This window comes from Benincasa hispida, chromosome 2 (genome assembly GCF_009727055.1).
Source record: "Benincasa hispida cultivar B227 chromosome 2, ASM972705v1, whole genome shotgun sequence".
NCBI classification, from domain to species: domain Eukaryota; kingdom Viridiplantae; phylum Streptophyta; class Magnoliopsida; order Cucurbitales; family Cucurbitaceae; genus Benincasa; species Benincasa hispida.
The window spans coordinates 5,156,571-5,166,752 of NC_052350.1; the positions used below are offsets into that span (position 1 = coordinate 5,156,571).

General features: G+C 39.4%; 1 long non-coding RNA gene across 2 annotated transcripts; it reads right to left on the reverse strand.

The window, feature by feature from the left end:
- Window positions 1-5,687: 5,687 nt before the first annotated feature.
- Window positions 5,688-7,754, reverse strand: LOC120070822. 2 transcript variants are annotated; one of them, XR_005480028.1, is made up of 3 exons: window positions 7,191-7,754; window positions 6,789-6,853; window positions 5,688-5,927 (listed from the first exon to the last, which is right to left on the reverse strand). It is a non-coding gene; the product is annotated as an uncharacterized LOC120070822 (long non-coding RNA). The 2 variants fall into 2 exon arrangements; XR_005480027.1 differs by lacking the exon at window positions 6,789-6,853.
- Window positions 7,755-10,182: the final 2,428 nt, after the last annotated feature.

A 10,182-nucleotide genomic window follows, 5' to 3' on the forward strand; every position in this document is an offset into this window, starting at 1 on the left:
CGATGAAGGAGGTCGTCAAGAAGGAGATCATCAAATGGCTAGATGCAGACATTATCTATCCAATAACTGATAGCATGTGGGTCAGCCCCGTGCAATGTGTGTCGAAGAAGAGCAGAATGACAGTAGTCCCAAACGAGAATAATGAATTAATACCACTAAGAACCATCACTGGATGACGCATATGTATAGAATACCGTAAATTGAATACGGCCACAAAGAAATATCATTTCTCTCTGCCATTCATTGATCAAATGCTAGACAGACTAGCAAGGAATGATTTTTATTGCTTCTTGGATGGATATGTCGGGTACAATCAAATCATGATAGCTCCTGAAGATCAAGACAAGACCACATTCAGCTGCCCATATGGGACATTCGCTTTTCACCGCATGCCGTTTGGCCTCTGTAATGTGCCGAGCACGTTTCAGAGGTGCATGATGGCGATCTTTTTCAGATTTTCTCGAGGACTCAGTGGAAATATTTATGGATGACTTCTCCGTTTATGGGAACACTTATGAAGTCTGCTTGGCCAATTTGGAGAAAATTCTGAAAAGATGTGAAGAGACGAACCTGGTGCTCAACTGGGAAAAATGTCACTTCATGGTGAAAGAGGGTATAGTGTTGGGACACAAGGTCTCCCGAGAAGGGTTGGGGGTGGACAAAGCAAAGATTGAAGCAATTGAAAAACTCCCACCTTCAACCAGCATGAAGGTTGTGCGAAGCTTCTTGGGGCATGTTGGATTCTATAGGCAATTTGTTAAGAACTTTTCTAAGATAACACGACCACTGAGTGCGTTGTTAGAGGCGGGCAGGAAATTTGAGTTTGACAATAATTGCCTCAACACATTTAGAGTATTAAAAGATGCACTGATTACTGCGTCCGTACTAATTGCGTCGGATTGGACAACGCCATTTGAAATCATGTGCGACGCAAGCGGGTATGCGATGAGGGCTATATTAGCACAAAAAAAGAAAACCATTTTGCACCCCATCGCATATGTGAGTAAAACTCTAAACCCTGCTCAAATAAATTATACCACCACTGAAAAAGAACTCCTGGTTGTGATTTTTGCATTGGAGAAATTCAGAGCATATCTGTTGAGAACAAAGGTACTCATTCACACTGATCACTCGGCAATTAAATATTTAATGAAAAAGAAGGATGCAAAACCGAGGTTGATCAGATGGATTCTCCTCCTTCAAGAATTCGATGTTGAAATAATTGATCGGAAGGGGACAGAGAATCAAGTTGCAGACCACTTGTCCAGATTGGAAAACCCTGAGGTTGACCGAAATGAATCTGAGGTGAGTGCCGCGTTTCTAAACGAGCAGCTGTTCCACATAGAAGAATTGCCCTGGTATGCGAACATCGTTAATTATTTGGTTTGTGAACAATTCCCTGAAGATTACACCTACCATCAATAGAGGAAGCCTAAGCATGAATGCAAACACTATTATTGGGATGATTCGAATCTGTATAGAAGAGGTGCAGACCAAATCATTCGATTATGAATACCAAATGCTGCTAAACAACGCATATTGTCACAGTGCCACGATTTTCCATATGGAGGGCAACGCACTACAGCTAAAGTTTTGCAAAGTGGATTCTTTTGGCCTTCATTATTTAAGGATGTTGCTGACTACGCAATGAAATGTGATCAGTGTCAACGCACCGACAACATTTCATGGAAGAATGTAATGCCAATGAACACTATCCTGGAGCTAGAATTATTTGATGTCTGTGGGATTGATTTCATGGGACCATTCCCTCATTCGCATGGCAAGCATTATATCTTATTGGCCGTCGATTACGTTTCCAAATAGGTAGAGGTAATTGCATGCGCCGCAAGTGATGCGGCAATAGTCTCCCAGTTCCTCACAAAAAATATTTTCACTCGTTTTGGCACTCCTCGTGCCATCATAAGTGATAAAGGATCATACTTTGTCAACCATAATATAAAGGAGCTGCTACACAAGTACAATATCCTTCACAAAGTGGCCACCGCATACCATCCGCAAACAAATGGCTAGGTTGAAGTGTCCAATCGTGAAATTAAATTGATACTTGAGAAGGTAGTAAAACCTTCGCGGAAGGATTGGGCAATGAAGCTTGATGATGCGTTGTGGGCATACCGGACCGCATTTAAAACACCAATAGGTATGTCCCCTTATGCATTAGTATTCGGCAAGGCATGTCATTTGCCTTTGGAGCTGAAGTATAAAGCATTGTGGGCGGTCAAGAAACTGAATTTTGATTTGAAGAAAGCAGAGGAAGCGCGAAAACTGCAGTTGGTCGAGCTAGAAGAATGGAGGGTCAACGCATATGAGAATGCGAGGATTTATAAAGAGCGCACCAAGCACTGGCATGATAAATGCATATGCGCTAGAAACCTCTAAGTCGGGCAAAAGGTCTTACGCTTCAATTCAAGATTGCGGCTCTTCCCGGGAAAATTAAAATCGTGCTGGTCCGATCCCTTCATCATCAAAGCAATATTTCCACATGGTGCGATGGAACTGATCACCGAGGATGGCAGTTGAACATTTAATGTTAATGGAAAACGGATAAAGGCATATTGCGAAGGAGATTTCCAGCCAGAAATAGTCTCCGCAAAGGTGAAAACCCCTGACTATCCCTTACTCAACTCTTGAACATTTAACTCTTCATCATTTTACTATTATCAGTATTTCACTTATTTTTCTTATAAAAAAAACTTGATGTTTTGTTTTAAAATAATTTGGCCCTCTCTTTGTCTGTTTACAACGATTAAGGCACAGGACTGCGAAGAAGCAAATGATCTCATTCCATCACCGCAATCCAAAAAAGCAAAGATCGCTGCAAGGATGGATGCATCAATACACAATGCGGACGAAAACGCAAAATTTGGGGGTGTACTCTTCCTTATCTTTATTTCAAATTTTGTGCTATCACATTGCATTTTAAGTTTTATCACCGCATCCTCCTTCATTACCGCAATCATTTGACAAGTAGATAAATTTAGTAGTTCACCGCATGTTGTTTCTTTGCCAAGTATGATTTCAATGATGAAAAATATGCTTCTATGTCTTTCATATACATCAGAGTCAACTTACTCTTAAGATAGTCACCTCAGGAAATATTTCTAGAAGCTAGAAGTTTGCTAGCTTTCTTTCAAACTCTGTTTACAAGCATTCTATGACCATCGCATGACCTATTTTAATTTCTTTTGGCAATGAAGATACTGCCACATTTTAAATTTGGGAGTGAGGTATTCATTTTTGACCTTACTATATATATATATATATATTGAGAATAACGACTCCACTGTCAACGCAATGGAAAACCCATGTTGATAAGAGTTAAGTTGTGAAAGGCACTTACCCGTAGTTGGATGTTCGCATGACACACGTGGGGGCAAGCCAAAACGAAAGTAAGTCACCAGGATCAACACATAAATCAATGACTGCAACTCCACTGCTAAATCGGTATGAGTTTAGTCTGAGAAAGAATGCATTACTCATAGTTGGATGTCTACATGACACACGTAGAGGCAAGCCAAAACGAAGGCAAGGCACTCGAATCAGCGCAAGGTCAGAAAAAAAATAGCAATAAAGAAAATTTTTGTGTAAGGATAAATCATTTGACACCCCGGAGGAAAACTTTCTTTTTGAAATAAATCATGCGATGTTCCGAAATTTAGTAAAGTCCTTTTGAAAGTTAAGCTTGCAATTCCTAAGTCTTAAAAATATTTTAGGAAGAGACTTGAATAAGACTTAAGGAAATTCTGGCATATAGGATTTGAACGAAGTATCCATGAGAAATCTAGGGAAAGAAAACTTTGCGGTTAACTTGCTAAAGGAATCTTTAGCTTATGCTTGATGACAAGCATTATTTAAATTTGGGGGTGTGATAACGGGCAAAAATGCACGTTATCATATTACTAAGTTCTTAAAAATGTTGGATTGTGTTGATGAAATATGTTAAATTGCATCCATTAAGCATAAATTCTATAATATTGCGGTTGCATGCGTCCAACGCATTAGGACAGTTGATCTTTACATTTTTATGCAGAATATGCATTAATGCAATGTAGAGATTGCGATCATAGGAATACATTGGTCGAGTGCAACTTCACCGCAAGACTTTGCGTTGATCGTGCTCGCAAACATTCGCCCAAGAAGAAGCACAGCAACTTGGTCAGCGCAACATGGTGGGCGCATCCGGGTGAAAGGACAATTAAGAGCGATGGGGCAGAAAGCTGACGGCAGTCGGATCCAAATTAAGTTGACAACCGATAACGATCACGAAGTACATTCAGCTTTATCGGTGACAATTATCCAGTGCATCAGTCAGAAATTAAAGTTGTCCCATCTGTACAACCGGGAGAGAAAAGCCGCCTTTCACCATGGAAACTCTATAAATACCAAGTGCATTCTTTAGAGAAGGGGTTAAGTAGTCGATTACTTCATCACTTTACAAGTTCACGCCTCTGTCCATAGTTTTCTTTCATTTTAAGGCGGACACGAGGAAAAAGGTGTGCCGGTAGATTGTTCCGATAAGCTTGGGAAAGCACCGAAAGCTCCAAGGTAGAGAGAGGGCCGACGCCTGCAGAGGTGGGAACATTTGTAGATCAGAATAGAGATTCAGTTAAAAAGCCTCGGTCAATAAGGAATTACTACCAGGCTTTCTACCTTTACTTTCCATTGTCATTTTGTACTCAACTCAGTTATAAGAATGGAATGTCTTTCTCTATATCTGTTCACTCTCTGTTATTTATGCATGAGTAGCTAAATTAGTTGAATGGGTTGAAAAGTAGTTAGCTAGCATAACGAGGGAATCTTCATCTTTGCAGTTATCTTGTTTATGTATGATTCATTCATCTATTAGAGATACTTGGGAGGGTAGTCTAAAGACAGGATCTAGACTTGGGAAGGTCAGGTCAGAATCTAGGTTTGGAAGAACCAGATTAGAATGCATAAACAGGAGATAGGCGCTTAGGAATGAGCACTATTTGTTATTAATGCATCTTAGCAATAAGATATGATTGTATGCGGTCACCTTGCTTTCATGCATTTTGCATCAACGCATAGGACAAGAGTAGAGACTTAGGGATAAGCTCTATGGACATTTTACATTCAACACATGCGTCCTAGACTTAGGAGCATCACATTTACATTGGGAAATGACTTGCTGTGCATGGTTATAACATGATTGCAAAGTTTGACGCATTCCCCAGTAACACTAGCTAAAGATCTTCTCAATTCGTTCATCGTATACTCATTACATCTATCAACGCAACTATCTTTCTCAAATCTGCCGCCTTTATTTACTTCTTTTTTTTCATCAACGCAACAACACACCCACACTTTATTTATTTACTTGGTTACCACAAAGTCTTCATAAAAATCACCAACACAACTATTTTCACAAGTCCCTGTGTTCGACCCTGGACTTACCAGAAAACTCATAGGAATTTACACTTGAATTCCACTGGGGAAACTTGAGTGCACAATGCAAATCCATCAACGCATATCATCCATATTTTCATTACATAAAATATAGCATCATTAATCTTCAGAACCCAAAACATGGGCTCTGATTCCAACTGTAACGACTTAACCCCCTAAGACTCAAGCTAGGTCGTTACTAACATATGCATGCATGTAAGTTAAAATGACATTCTTTTATAATGAAATAAATGCTAAATAAATGAGATAACTAGAAAGATTTGCATTAATTTCAAATACTTAAAGTCAAAGGATAGGGTACCCATAAATCATGAAAAGAGATAAGTCTAAAAAATAAAACTGAAATAGTAGTCTCGAAACTTAAAATTGAAAATGTAAAACATAATAGAAATATTAAAATATGAGCGGAAGCATGTAAACTAGTCCCCGGTGGCTCGATCGAGGATTCCTCTTGTCAGTCGCTGGTGCATCTCTACCTTTACCTGAAACAATAATATGAGAAAGGATGTGTATAAAAATACTCAGTAAGTAACCCCACTACTGGGTCAGGCTAGACATCTATGTCCTCTAGATGCCTACCTCTGGTGGAACATAAATACACCTCTAGTCCTCATGGAACTCTTACATGAAAAACTGATTTTTATCCTACTGTAGTTAAGTATGCCCACTACCTTTAGTAAGTCCCGTAGGACCCACAACCTCTGGTGAATCCCAAAGGAAAGCACCACCTCTAGTGAATTTCGAAGGAAACACAATCTCTAGTGGATCCCGAAGGAAACACAACCTCTGGTGAATCCCGAAGGATAACACCACCTCTAGTGAATCCCGAAGGAAACACAACCTCTAGTGAATCCCAAAGGATAATACCATCTCTAGTGAATCCCAAAGGAAACACAACCTCTGGCGGATCCCGAAGGAAACTACCACCTCTAGTGAATCTCAAAGGAAACACAACATCTAGTGGGCATCTAACTAATCAGTGAGGACACTATCACAATCTCAACATCACATGTATCACAACATGGTTCTGTAACATAAATATACATCTCAACATCATAGTTCTACGGCATACATATACATCTCAACATCATGGCTCTACAACATACATATACGTCTCAACATCCTCAGATCAAATACAACCCCATGGAATCAAATATCACTTCATGGTAGCATTCAACTATCTATGTGCACAATTAATCTTTCAGATCCTCATACAAGAACATACATCGGTTATACTATTCTATCAGTCTATCATGCTATCGTTCTGTCATAATATCAACGATCATGCTAGCATATATCTAGTGCCTGGCCCGTGGGCAGTTTCCAATAGTAAGGTTACTTACCTTGATATTAGGTCGAATCATAAAGCAATTGAATCTTTGTGAAATTCTTGAATCCTTAATCAAGCCTAAACATAAATCAAGCTTTAAAATTAATAACTCAATCCTAATTCCAAACACCCAAATATTACCAAATATTTCCAAATAAACTTATCTAAGGTGTGGTCCGATTCGAATTCACCTCCAAACGTGGAATTTAAGACCAAATAATTACTCAAGCAACCAACACCCTTCTAATCTTCACAATCTTGGAATTTAATCCTAGTACATAAACGAAAATAAAATTTAACCTCTAGGTTCACACTTCTAAGAGTAAAATCCCACAAAAATCAACAACAAAACTTAATAACTTAATTTGTATAAATTACACTCGAACCAAACAAGTAACAAAGCCCCAAATCATACCAAAATCCTTGCCGAAATCACTTTAACTTTGCTCGCCAACATGCCAAAAGTCACTTAAACTCCTTCAAACTATCAAGTCCAACCTCCAAAATCCTGATTGAAGTGATAATTAAACACATTATTTATTGGGTATTCAAGATCCTCAACAAACCCATGAAAATCATTTAGATCTTACTCCAAAACTCAAATCTGGTGAAACCCAAAGGAATGGCGTTGACGGCTGGTGGCAGAGCTAGAACGGACAAAGGTGAAGTCAGAAAAATCACGATCGGAACAAGCCGATCTAAAACTCGGCTGTAGTGCGATCGGACCTCGACAACGGCGGGGCGACTGAACGAGTAGGGTGGCGCTTGGATAGACACGGTTGGCCGACTGGTCGAGATCGACGACGAGCAATGACAGAGATCTTGGACGAGGCAAAGCTTGACCTCAAATCAAACAGGGTTGGGCGACGGCGGACTCACGACGTCAATCAACTTCATGGCTGGCGAGATTCGTGAGGGGGGCGACGACGAGGGTTTTCACGAGGGGGGTGTTTCCCAGGAGAAAAGGGAAGGGAGGGAGAAAAAGAAAAGGAAAGAATAAAAATAAGAATAAAATATATTTTATTTTATTTTATTTTTTTCTTAATCTACATAAATTCTTTAAATTTCTTTCCTTTCAAAAAGAATTAACTCCTATCATTCATTTCCAATATAAATAATTTCCAAAGTCAATAATTAAATTCCCGCAATTATACTTAAAGTCCAAAATTCCAAAAACACCCCCAATTAAAAGAAATTACTGAAATTACATTACTAACAAAATTTGAGGTGTTACAATATTCATGAAAATAGAAAAATCCCCCGCTAAAAGTACAAGTCTCATATACAAGAATATGTAAGATAATCAAATTCAAGGCAACCTATATGCAAATCAAGCAAATTAGATTAGACCCAGAAAAAAATAAGTAAATCAACCATTGCATTCAATTAACGTGACACTTTTTATTCACCAAATTCGTCGGCGGCGGCTCCTAATGAGATGAAATGAAGTGACGGCTTGAAAAGAGAAAGAAATTAAGTGTTTAAGATTATTAACGATGGATTAGGCGCTGAAATCAAGCTTGTAATTGGAAACTTTATTGGTTATGGATGTTTAACCCAAATATTTTCTTCCTCGTGCCACTGACAAGGATACCACCTCAGCATCTCCAGCACAAGAAGGGGTCCAACATGGAGCCACCGTGGCCTCTCTCTCTCCCTAAACGGTTTCTGGTATAACCAAGAATTGCTTGACAACCTGCAACCCAACAAAATGACAGAAGTGGTTATTTTGGTGATTCCCTTTATTTTGTCGTTTCTTATATCCAAATTGGTGTACATATTCCTTATTCATTCTGTAAAGAATATCATAAGAAGTGTTGAAGAAAACACTCAAAAATTAAATACAAAATAAGGAGGAAGAAGAGTCTTTACCTTCCACGTGAAAGCATCAGGTCTACTGCCATCTTTTTTAGTCTGTCATCTACCTTCTTCTTCTTCTTCTTCTTCTTATTTCAGCAAAATTCTGATTTGGTATCAGAGCTTCAGTCCACGTTTTTATCAACACTTTTGATAAGTAAATTGATCCAAGATGGCAAATCCCCCAGCTATTCCTCAGCCTACCTTTCCAGGCATCATTAACAATGGTAACATCACATATCCACCTTTGAACCAACTACTAAACCAGGTGACATCCATTAAGATGGATAGGTCCAACTTTCTCCTCTGGCAAAACCTAGCATGGCTAATACTTAGAAGCTATCATCTAGAAGGCTTCCTTACCGGAGAAAACACCTGCCCAAGTTGATTTATTGTAAGACAGGCGAATGAAAACTCAAGAGAAAGCTCCAATGCTGATCTAACACCTGCAAGATCAGTAGGAGCTAAGTTGCAGCCTAATCTAGCCTATGAAGCATGGATAGCAATCGACCAACTACTCTTGGGTTGGCTCTACAACTTTATGGCCCAAGAAATTTCTACTCAAGTAATGGGACACCAAACATTAAGAGAACTGTGGGAAGACGTCAAAGAGTTGGTTGGAGTTCAATCTAGAGCTGAAACGGATTATCTGAAGAGAATGTTCCAATAAACTCGCAAGGCAGCCCTGAAGATGAGTGAGTATTTAACTGTGATGAAGAAATATTTTGATAGTCTTGCTCTTACAGGTTTACCAGTGACTCCTTCTGACCTTATATCTCAAGTGTTGGCTGGCCTGGATGAGGAGTACAATCCGGTCGTGGTGGCAGTGCAAACCAAGGGCACAACCAAGTGGTCTGACCTCCAATTTGATCTGCTATCATATGAAAAGAGACTCGAGTATCAGCTTGCCATTATTTCTGGTGTTACTGGTATGAAAAACATGTCCATCTCTCTGAACTCTCCATTAGTAAATGTGGTACAGAATAGCCCCAACACTCCACCAAACTCCCATCGAAACTCCTATGGATACAACCAATTGTCAAATTACAGAGGTGGAGGAGGAAGAAATAGAGGTCGTGGTCAATGGAACAGCGCTTTTACAACCAGGCCTACCTGTCAAACTTGTGGAAAATTAGGCCATACTGCTGATATATGTTACTTTCAATACAACAAAGAGTTTGATAATCTAAGACAGACTCATACTCGAGCAGAATCCACTCAGCTTCCTTCAAATAGGAACCAAGAACAGTCTTCCTCAGCCTTAGTTGCTCACTCAACAGCTGCCTCACCTGAAACAGTAGCTGACCCCAACTGGTATGTTGACAGTGGGGCCTCAACTCAAGTAACCAGCAGTCCAAACTTCCTTCAATCCTCCTCCAACTACACAGGTAATGACAGAGTTGTTGTTGGTAATGACACTCCTCTTAGCTTATCTCAGTCAGGACACTCAAACTTACATACTAAGAATGGCATTTTGTCCCTGTTAAACATACTTTATGTACTTGCAATCACCAAAAACTTAGTCAGTGTTTCCAAGTTAGCAAATGATA